This window comes from Alligator sinensis, unplaced genomic scaffold (assembly GCF_000455745.1).
Source record: "Alligator sinensis unplaced genomic scaffold, ASM45574v1 scaffold260_1, whole genome shotgun sequence".
NCBI lineage: Eukaryota > Metazoa > Chordata > Crocodylia > Alligatoridae > Alligator > Alligator sinensis.
Genome location: NW_005842431.1, coordinates 1,011,165 through 1,021,708, shown reverse-complemented (window position 1 = coordinate 1,021,708; position 10,544 = coordinate 1,011,165). Strand labels below are relative to the sequence as shown.

General features: G+C 52.0%; 1 protein-coding gene and 2 non-coding genes across 3 annotated transcripts in view; 2 read left to right on the top strand and 1 right to left on the bottom strand.

Moving 5' to 3' along the window:
• The first annotated feature begins 2,984 nt into the window (after positions 1 to 2,984).
• LOC112551340 overlaps positions 2,985 to 10,544 on the top strand; it is a 19,417-nt gene continuing 11,857 nt past the window's right edge. Inside the window, exon 1 of the mRNA XM_025211806.1 lies at positions 2,985 to 3,015. The gene's annotated coding sequence lies outside the window, so the exon portion shown is untranslated. The remainder of the gene's footprint in view (positions 3,016 to 10,544) is intronic.
• TRNAG-GCC lies at positions 4,416 to 4,486 on the bottom strand. Its single transcript has one exon. It is a non-coding gene; the product is annotated as a tRNA-Gly (tRNA).
• Positions 5,694 to 5,764, top strand: TRNAG-GCC. Its single transcript has one exon. It is a non-coding gene; the product is annotated as a tRNA-Gly (tRNA).

Sequence of the window (10,544 nt, the reverse complement as noted above, 5' to 3'; positions counted from 1 at the left end):
CTTGGAGACTACCCCACCACCAGCAGTCCCACCAGACCATCCAACCCCAGCAGTGTGTAGTTTTACATCATGCCTCAGGACCAGAAACCTCCAGACAGCCCCATAGTTCCTACCCTATACCTCCAAGATGTTATAAGCAGCAGCTCTAGCCAGGTGATGCTCTCTCCTTGGCTGCTTGCAGCAAACTGCCCTCTCCTATGCTCAGAGCCCTGTTCTTATAAAAAACAGCTGGGCCCTGTTCTCAATCAGGCAACTGTGTCTGATTCGGAGTGCATTCACCTGCAAGCTGCATGGCAGTTTGCTCATAGCCCTTTGAGTAACATAACGCATCTTGTATTCTGTTACATCAAGGAGGGCATGGAGAGGTAAAGGAGATGGCAATTCTTCTGTTGTGATATTAAGCAGAATACTATTTATCTGCAGCATGACAGACAGGAGGCTTTTGTTACTGACATGCAAAACAGGCAACTCAAAGCTCTCAGGCTGGATCACCAACTGTTCTCAAGTTCTGAGTAGCTCCAGTTTCTATGTGTTTCTTCTGCTCAGTTCACAGAGCAATGAACACGATGTCACAGGCAGCCTTTAATGTACAAAAGCCCCTTCATACCTCTCAGATATGCTCCCTTGGGTGACCTTCACTACATAAGTAATGCTTGCTCTCCAAACCTCCCAGCTAGAATTACCCATCTCCACATCACCCCCTTACCCTGTTACCCAGTGGACTAGGAGCCATCTCTGCCCCTTCCAAGGTTTTGTTCTTGGTCACTTCTCACATGAAGTGCTGTACAGCATCCTCATGACCTCGACGCAGTTATCCAGCAGCGCTTTGGGTCTCATGGGCTTCTTGTTTATTTCTGCCTCAGTATCATGAATCCTCTTCACCAGGTCAGCAACAACTACCTCCATATCCCCCTGCAGAAACAATAGTCTGGGGGATTAAACAGCAGCCACCAGCACCTGACACCGACCCTCGCTCCATGCTCTGCTCTGGCTTGCTTTCTACCTACCCATAGCCTGAATAATGCAGCTTTTTAGCTCTGTCCCTGAGGCCTTGTCTAAAGCAGGATGTAAAGATGTAGTTGTGAATTGGCGGTCAGACTGGGCAGTTGAAAGAGAACCACCACAGTTAAAACAGAAATAACGCTTTCTGTAAAAAGGTTTAGGACTAAAAATGCTCCAGGTCTGGCTGATGTAGCCATAAAGCAGGGGTGTCCAACCTTTTTGAATGTGGGGCCGGATCACAAACTTTTTATCACCCAGTGGGCCGGTCAGCCATATTCTAAGACCTCACAGGAAGTGACATCACATCAGGAAGTGATGCCACGTGACCTTTGACACCAATGAACTTGCAGGAAGTGACAATGAAATGGGTTTGAAAATGTGCACACGTGTGTTGCAGTAGACAGAGCCAAAGCAGCTATTGGGATGTGCTGGGAAGCACACGCACATGCACATGCATGCACGCACGCACGCACACACATACACAGCCCCAACCCAGCCCCGAGGTGCCCCCAGCTCCGCATGGGAACTTAACCCGTGCCTCCGTCCGCCCCGGTGTGGCCCCAAGGCATCCCCAGCTCTGCGCGAGAACTTACCTTGTGCCTCTGTCCACCACGCACGTGGGCAGGGTGCAGGCCAAGCTGCAGCTCCCCCGGCCACGTGCTGGGGGCAAGGGGCAGAGCCTGTCCCCAGCTCGTCCAATCAGGTGCAGCTGGGGCAGCCCCACTCTGCACAGCCCTCGGGGCAGCTGCGGCAGGACCCAGCTCACAGATGAGCCAGGACCTGCAGGGGTGAGCAGCTCCCCTCCCCTCACTGCCGGCTGGGGCCCATGGGCTGGCCCTGCCCACCTCACCGCTGCCCCGCCACCGCTGCCCCACTGCCGTGGTTCTGCGCTCCGCCGCCGCGGCTCTGCCGGCACTGCTGCTGCCACCGCAGCTCCACCAGCGCTGCCGCCACCACAGCTCTGCGCCTCTGCCACCACCGTGACTCTGCGCTCCACCTCCACCGCCGTGGCTCCATGCTCTGCCACCACGGCTCTGTGTTCTGTGGCAGTGCTGGCGCTGCTGCAGGCCAGATAAAATGGCTTAGCAGGCTGCATGGCAGCCCACGGGCCGTATGTTGGACAAGCCTGCCATAGAGCATCTCAAGCTGGATGGAGAGGTAGAAGTAGACATGATGCAGTCTGTTCAGAACATGGGGAGTGGCCTGATTAATTAACAAGATTATATTTCAATGATGAAGAAAGCTGCCCACCAGGGATGTATAAACTGCAGGATAATGTCTTTGGTATCACATGTGAGCAAGGTTTTGTTAAAAACCATTCTGGAAAGGATTCCAAGAAAAGCAGACCAAAAACTATCACTGAGCAAGCAGGGTTTGGACCCGGAAAGGACACAAGGGATCATCATGATGAGAAAAGACTGAGAATGGGAACCACTGTTATATCTCTGCTTTGTCGACTTCACTAAGGCATCTGATTTGGTGGGGCATGATAAGTCATGGCTAATGATGCTTGAGAAAGACTTCCCGCTACTCTTAGTTGAACTGCTGTGGAAGCTGTGTCTTAATCAGAAATCAGCTACAAAAGTGGCAGGAGTAAGATCGGAGTGGCTTGTAGTCACGGGAGGTGGAGGGCAAGGATGCGTAGTATTGTCTTACCTATGCAACAGTCAAGCCGAGGTGGCAATGAGGAAAGTACAGAAAGATCTTAGAGGAGGCCTTAAGATAGCTGGAAGATTAATAAATAATTTGAGGCATGCAGGTAATGAAGTCTAGGATTACCTTATTATCTGAGGAACTACGGGATTTGATTAGCAGATCACATACATTAGGAAAAATGTATGGACTATCAATTAATATCTTGAAGACAACAGACAATGGTCATAAGAAAAGAAGAACAAAACCTAAGGATTCTGGTGAATAGGAAAGAGCTAGAGCAAGTTAACTTGTTTGTGTATCTGGGCGCAGTCATTAGTCAAGATTGTGCATGTTAACAGGATATACAAAAAATATTAGGTTTAGCAAGAACAGCCCTAGAAAATTTACCAAGGATCAGGAAGAAAAGATGGATTGGCTTGATTTTGCTGGCTACTGTATGGACAACAGCTATATATGGCCATGAATGTTGGACTTTTAAAGAGGGAGAAATTCCAAGTTTCACTGAAAACTACTGAGAATTGCATGGACACCAAATAATGTAATGACAATGAGAAGTTTGGTATGACAAGATATCACATCAACACCATGGAGAGAGAGAAGTTAAAATTATTTGGGCATATGATTAGAGAAGAATGGGACTGCCCAGAGAAGACAATCATATACATAGGTGTGGAAGGCAAGGGAGGAAAAACAAGAACCTGGATAAAGGAAGTAGAGAGGATGGAATAAGGGACTGATCAGACAGCAAAGTTAGAAAGGACTACACAAGTATGGGGAGAGCTGGTTTATTATGTCACCAACTCTCATATCAAGGAAGATTAAATAATGATAATAATTCAGACAAACCCAGTGGAAGTGGAATGGAAACCCAGGCTCATGAGATAATTTGTCCAGGCTCCTTGTCCAGGCTCTGAACTTTAGGTAGGATGTGGAGAATCTTGAGAGAGTCCAGACGAGAGTCATGTACATGATCAGAGGACAAGAGAACAGGCGTTATGAGGAGAGGCTGAGAGGCATGGGACTCTTCAGCGTGGAAAAGCGTAGGCTCAGGGGAGACTTGATGGTGGCCTATAAGTATATTAGGGGTGTGCACCAGGAACTGGGAAAATATGTGTTCACCCGGGCACCCCAAAGGAAGACTAGGTCTAATGGTCACAAACTCTGGGAAGACTGTTTTAAGTTGGACATTTAAAACGTCTTTACTGTATGAGTCACCAGAGTCTGGAACAGACTACCTGCAGAAGTGGTGCAAGCACCTACTCTGGACACCTTTAAAACACACTTGAATGCTTATCTTGCCGGGATCATTTGACCCCAGTAGACTTCCTGCCCCTGGGGCAGGGGACTGGACCTGATGATCTTGCAAGTTCCATTCCAGCCCTAATGTCTATGAAATCTATGAAAAATTCCTTAACTCTCATGGAAAGTCTCCAGAATTTTACATGATATGGAGTGATCAAGACTCATTTAGCTGAAAGAACAAGTTGGTTCGCTGGGAGGATATTGGCACCTACCCAGTCATTAGTGCTACAGGCTGCCACACCCCCAACTTCCCTTTAGCCCCAACCCCGGTGTGGTGAACTCAGCCCTAGGTGGGACAAAGGCAAGCTGCTGAGGTCCTGACAGCTGGTAAAGCTCCTGTAAGGTTTGCACGTGGAAGAGGTGTCAAGTTTGCAGTGTCCCGGTTCCTAGTGCCCTTTGCTCTTCCCACACAGTTTGTAGGTAGCCCAGGAGTGAAAAGAAACCAAAACCCAAGCTGCATTGGCCGGGAATCGAACCCGGGCCTCCCGCGTGGCAGGCGAGAATTCTACCACTGAACCACCAATGCTCCAGCTGTGCAAACCTCCTCACAACATCTGGCTAAGTCCTGCACAAAGCTCTTTTTTCTGCTCTTCTCTATGTATCTGCTAGCTTACACCCTTCTCCCTTTCCCAACCGCTTGGAAGGGAAACAGCTGGGCAGCCACATCAGCACAAGGGGCCGGGCCAGCTCTGGGCTGAGGCACCCACGGGAGGGGATCCAGCTGCTGGCAGGGCAGCAGCACCCACGCACTGGCAGCTCTGCCCCGCACCTGCGGAGGGACCAAGCTGCCAGCGTCTGATGCCAAAACCACATCACCTGCCCCGGGACAGCGCCTCCAGGCACTCGGCCTCTCCGGACGGTGCAGGCAGCCCCTAGTATGTGCCCAGCTTTCTGAGGTGCTCAGCAGCCAGTAGTTCCCCTGATGCCCACCTACTAGTCGATGCTCACCCTCCCGAGCACCACATACAGCACAGGGACACCTGGCACATGATTTCACGGCTGCAAATTTGGATGCAGGGAGGAACATCGCTAGGTCAACTGCCCCAGCCCAGCCCATGAAGGTCGGGGAGGGGAGACCCGTGATCTCTGCCCTGTCTTTGTTTGCCTTTCCAGAAGTACTATTTCCCCCTCAACTACACCGTGACTGTGCAATATGAAGAGGTGCTCAGGACATCCAATGTCAGCAGGCTGGTGAGAAGCGGCTCACACTCCGTTGCCAGGCTGACTCTTTACAGCCCTGCCCGGGCAGCCAGCTCTCGGGTTGGAGGCTGAGTGTCTGGAGGCGCTGCTCCGGGGCAGGTGATGTGGTTTTAGCATCAGAGGCTGGCAGCTTGGCCCCCTCTGCCTGGGTGCTCGGCCTGTGCCAGGGGGGACAAAGCGCAGGCAGTCACTCCTGGCGCGGCAGGGTGGGTTCCCATCAGGTCCTGGTCAGGGCAAGAGGGCAGCAGGCTCCCGGGGGGTGACGGGGCCCGGGGCCACAGGGCAGCCGTAGGTTGGGCAGAGCTGCGTGCTCCTGCCCTGTGCTGCCCTGCCAGCAGCTGGATCCCCTCCCGTGGGTGCCTCAGCCCAGAGCTGGCCCGGCCCCTTGTGCTGATGTGGCTGCCCAGCTGTTTCCCTTCCAAGCGGTTGGGAAAGGGAGAAGGGTGTAAGCTAGCAGATACATAGAGAAGAGCAGAAAAAAGAGCTTTGTGCAGGACTTAGCCAGATGTTGTGAGGAGGTTTGCACAGCTGGAGCATTGGTGGTTCAGTGGTAGAATTCTCGCCTGCCACGCGGGAGGCCCGGGTTCGATTCCCGGCCAATGCAGCTTGGGTTTTGGTTTCTTTTCACTCCTGGGCTACCTACAAACTGTGTGGGAAGAGCAAAGGGCACTAGGAATCGGGACACTGCAAACTTGACACCTCTTCCATGTGCAAACCTTACAGGAGCTTTACCAGCTGTCAGGACCTCAGCAGCTTGCCTTTGTCCCACCTAGGGCTGAGTTCACCACACCCGGGTTGGGTCTTTTTAGCACCAAATGAGAGTTGGGGATGTGGCAGCCTGTAGCACTAATGACCGGGTAGGTGCCAATCTTCCTCCTAATGCCCCAACTTGCTTTTTGAATGCACCTCTCACCCCCATGTCCAGCTTTGGCAGCTGGCTCCCAGTGTGGAAATAAGGACAGCCAGCCCCCAGATTACAGAACTCCAGAGATCAGGGTTAGTAAACAGGTTGTTCATTCCCCACTCAGATGCAGTGAGAACCTGCAGAAGAGCTGGTTTCATAAATACCCAATGCAGAGCCCAAGCGCACAGCAGCCCTACCCCGTGGAAGAATTCCATCCCAGTCTCTTCTATTAGTTTTTTTTCCCTTTGTCATTGTCTCCTCACCTGTCTGTCAAGCTGGTTGCCCCAGGTTATGGCTGTGTGACCTGAAGCAGGTACAGGGGGAGTGAATCTTGTCTCTATTGTTTTAATCACTGGCATGGTGGCATGGACTTGAGCCATGTCACACCCTTAGATGACCATGCTGCTTTTTAAACAGGTTGGTCAACATCAAACAACACCTGCCTTTGATTGGGCCTGGAAGGTGAGGTCATAAAGATTATTTGAGGGTCCCTCCATCTTGGGAAAGGCATCTGGAAACTCACTGACACAATGAACTGTCTGCCTCCAGAGGAAGCTCAATCAGCCTCTGGATAATACTTGAGAGTAACTTACCTGAAACTTATCTAGAAATATAGCTTACCGTAATGTAGAAGCGTAACAGAAGACTAGCAAGCTGTACTGTTTACTCTGGGTTATTCTTTGACATTTCTCTAACCTGTACTGTTCCCCAAGCCTACCCTCTTTAACCAATAAAGCTCTCCACTATAACAAGCTCAGTGGTATTTACTGGGAGAGGCATGCCTTTATGCTCCCTATACTTGGCTGACTAAGGGAGGCTACTTTCCATGCTTCAGGCTTAAGGAAGCATCCCAAGTTCTCGCAGTGGGTCAAGCACCTTCAAGGTATACAAGGCCTGTGTACCCAGGAGGCACAGGGCCCAAATACAGACCAGACCCCTGGGTGACGGCAGCAGTTACCCCAGGCTTGTGGGTGTGCTCCAGGAAGGGGATGGGCCAGATGTGAGGTGCCCCAGTGGAGGCATTCAGAGCTTGGTTTTTGGTCAGGCACAGTGAGGCGAGTGGCTCAGGGCAGAAGCACCCCCTGCTGGCCTGCCACAACCCCTACCCACAGACTTTCTTGACACTTGTGGGAGCTCTACCTGCCCGGGTCTGGCATGGGCAGATCTACCAACCATGACCATGTGGTGCAGGCCTGGAATACACAGCCTCTGGGACTGACAAAATGGGTCTTCCGCAGGCAAGAGTCATTAAAAAGAGTCCAAAGTGGGCATTAGTGCTGCACCCAAGGAGGTGTTGGCACTTAATGACAAACTACACAAAGACAGGAAAGGCATCTTGGAAGCAGCAGCCAACTTCTCACCAGTCCAGTGGCAATGCATAGCGGGTGCATGGGGATGTATGTGCACCCCCTGAGAGCACTGGTGCAACCCTGACAGCAGCGTTGCTCACTTAGGTGACAGGCAGGGGGGGCAGGTGAGAGTGCTGGTGCCCCCCCCCCCCCCGAGAGCGCTGATTGCTGTGAGGGCAAGTGCCCCCCCCCAGACTCAGGAGGCACCAGTCACCCATGCACCAGCCTACTGACATCGGCTGTTCTGAGCACCTCTTCATACAGCACAATCACAGAGTAGTTGAGGGGGAAATAGCTCTGATACGATGGTGCCCTGCCCTTGCCCGTGCTGTTGCCCCTCACTCCCAAGCCACAGCCTCCCAACCCTGCCAGTGCCCCTTACTCCCAACCCATAGCCCCCCACCCCCAGCTCTGCTGGTGCCCTTCATTCCCAGCCTATAGCCCCCTGACCCTGCCAGTCCCTCACTCCCAACCCACAGCCCCGCTGGTGCCCCTCATTCTCAACCCACAGCCCCTTGGCCCTGCCAGTGCTTCTCACTGTCAACCCACATCCCCTTGGCTCTACCGGTGTCCCTGACTCTTGACCTGCAGCCATCCCCAGCCCTGCCAGTGCTCCTCACTCCCAACCCACAGCCTCCAGTGCCCCTCACTCCCACCCAACCCACAGCCCCCACCATCCCATCCTTGCCAGTGCCCCTCACTCCTGACCCTCAGGCCCCTGGCCAGGCTGACCTTACTGGTGCCCCTCACTCCTGACCTGCAGCCAGTGGCCTGGGGTGTGGCTGAACCACTGGGGATGAGTGCCTGTGCTCTTAGGGACGGAGGCAGCTGCATGCAGCTGGGAGATGCTGCCTGCATGGGTGGGGGGCTGCTGTGGCCAGGCTGCCTGGCGCAGCGTGGGAGTCTCAGCCTGGGGCAGGGGTGCCACAGGCATCCCCCTCCTCCTCCCTCCAGCCCACACTGGGTTTGGACTTGCTCCACCATTGCCTGCATAAGCAGTAGCAACTCCAGCTGCCACAGGTGGGATGGAGACTCCCTAGAACCACTCACTCTCCTCCAGCGGCTCAGGACAGAGCTACACTCAGCCTCATGCTGCTGCACCAGACCTCTCCACTGCACTGCAGCCCCAGTCACAACCAGAGGTGTGGAGCAACATTTAGTGCCCTAGCTGCTGCCTGTGCCATGAAGCTCCCTGCCATGCCCATAGGACCCCCCACTCCCTTCCCCTGCGGCAGGGCTGAGCTCACTGACAGCACCCAGCACTGCCTCAGTCCCCCTGCCCTCCTGCAGCCCTGGCACCTGGGATCCTTCCCCCAGTACTGGTAGACACCCTTCCTCCCCCGCCCCCCTACCCCCAGATGGCCCACAAGCCCTGGCCCTCCAACTTCTGCCCCGCATTGAGGTACCCAGCTGCTCCTACCACCCTGTCTGGATGTATGCTGTCCATGTGCATGTGAGCACACACACGCACATGGTGCCCCCTGCCTCTAGTCAACCTCCCCCTGCTCCCTCAGCCCCTTGCAAGGGGGAACCCACTGTTTCCCACAGTCTTCTCCTTTAAAGGGGAAAAATGTGATTTTGTCCTTTAAAGGAGAAAATCTGTGTTTTTCTCCTTTAAAGCAGAACATCTGTGTTTTTCTGCAGCAAGCGGAAAATCCAGATCCCTGGTAATCATATAGACAATATCACCCAGACAAGCAGAGCCAGCTGGGGGTGCTGGTCTCTCTTCCTACTGCCCTGACCAACATACTTGGTATTTGCATTATCCAGTATCTCAGCTTCTGAATAATGCTCCAAGCCCATTACCTAGTTATGCCTGCCTACAAACAGATCTGTACCAATTTTGGACCATGACTTCAGGTGTTCCAGGTATTCCGACTTTCAGGTATAAGCGCATCTTGCTTCATCTGACAATGTTTGTGTTTTTGACAGAGGCTGTACTGCTCAATACCCCCCTCTATTGATTCTTGGCCTTTTACAGTATAGGTTTTTTTCAAGTAGGACCAGGGTTTAACAAGTTTTCAGCCCCAGCATTGAAACATCAGTCCTAGCTACAATCACACCTTCTTATTTTGTTTTGGTTTTTTATTATTTACTTTAAATTCACCATTACCTTTTATTGGAATTAGTTCCCCACCAGTACTTAAGGTTTACTCGTCTTAACTCTATTTGGGTAGGCTTTTCCTTTAGACTCCTATTCACAGACTCTGAAAACAATATCTAACATAAGCGGTACATTTCATTTGTATTCAGTGTAATGGCCCAGCCTGTGGTGACACCTGTCTGTTGCCGAGTTTCTATAAGGAAAAACTTTGGTCTGAAATTAGTGTTGCTACAGCCTTTGCTATGAGATATGCTGCTGTTCCCTTCTTCAGAGCAAAGCGTGTGGATATTTTGTTTCTTTTACCTGAAATCCATTGGTCATTGCCATGACAAGTGGCACCCTGTAGACCTGAGTTCTGTGGCAGGCCCTGCCCTCACACTTGCCCTGTCCGTAGTATTACTAGGGGTGGTAATGGGGGCACCAGCTGATTTAGAGGGGACACAGCCCCTGGGAAGTGCATGACCCAGCTGCCTCAGCCAGGCAGGGTGTGCACAGCTGGTCCCAGACCCAAGCAAGCAAGGTACAGGGAGCCAGCCTTGACAGCAGAAGCCACATACCTGTGCACATACACACACACATACCTTCCACCCCACCCCATCTCTGCCCAGGGCACAAAAATCACTAGTCATGCCTCTGCATCCCACCCCCAAACTCCCTGTCCCACCAAACTGATGCCTCTCAAAAGTTTAACTTGTTTGAGGCCTGCAATACACTTCCATTTTAGTTACCACCATCTCAGAAGTGGCTTGCCTCTTACACTTAGTGCAAAACTATTGAATAAAGTTACTGCTGCCTCTAAAGCAGCAGTAAAGTTCCCTGTCATATTAAAAAAAAGGCCTACTTTGTGTTCCTCAATTTTTGTAGCTCCATTTGCTCTCAAGAATAATTCAAATATTGCCTGACTCCCTTTTAGTCTTCTGCTGCATTTCTGGACTGGTTTGACTGTATAAGGACTGTTAGCTGGTCCATTATTTTCCAAACCACCAAAGCTTGCTCTCAAACCAAGTCTGATATAATGTGTTTATTT